This window comes from Condylura cristata, unplaced genomic scaffold (assembly GCF_000260355.1).
Source record: "Condylura cristata isolate star-nosed mole 26May11 unplaced genomic scaffold, ConCri1.0 scaffold00045, whole genome shotgun sequence".
NCBI lineage: Eukaryota > Metazoa > Chordata > Mammalia > Eulipotyphla > Talpidae > Condylura > Condylura cristata.
This window is the reverse complement of record NW_004567146.1, coordinates 3,633,358-3,634,180: the sequence shown is the minus strand read 5'-3', so window position 1 is coordinate 3,634,180 and position 823 is coordinate 3,633,358.

Here is an 823-nt window from a genome sequence, read left to right as displayed (position 1 = left end):
GTGACCCACATGGCACAGCAGACCTCTCCTTTCTCACCCATTGCTCCCCCCAGCAGTGTGTCTTGGTAGATCTGCCTGTTCTGCTCCCCACTCTGTCTCTGATGAATCCTCTCACTCACACATCTATGGCATGTACCACAGTTCTTGTATGCATAAATAAATAAATCTTTTAAGACAAAAGTTAGTCTTTTATTTAATGAACACTAATGGTCAATCTTTGAAATGTGAATAAATTGAACTTCTTGCCATCACTTAAAATACAAGATGTTGTCCCTGCCAACCATTCCAACTGCAATTCCTGCTACTTTCACACTCTTTATGCTTCAGCTGCACTATTCTCCCTCATATACTCAAATGTAGGAAGCACCTAAGATCTTTGAGTACTTGTATAGTCATACTTCCAAATGAGAGCTTTCTATACCAGATAATTGCACAGCTGATTTATTCAAGTCAAATAGAAATCAATGAACTTAGGAACCCCAAATAGCTATCACCTTCTCTGTCAAGTTCTATTATAATGTTATTTTTACTTATTTAAATGCACTGTTCCTTCAGATAGTATGGCTATGTTTTCAAATTTTATTAAACTGTGTTTATTCACTGGACTGTAAACACAACGGGATGGGAATTTTACCTGTCTCATATCTCACACCTTATCCTATCTCAAAGTATCTGAATACTTTGAACAGTGCCTGAATATTAGAAGTGCTTATATTGATAAATACAGTATTTGCTAAATAACTGACTGAACCAGTGCAGTTATGATTTAATTAATTTCAGTTGGAATTCCTCCTGTTTTGCCTTTCTCATTCTTCTTTTCCAT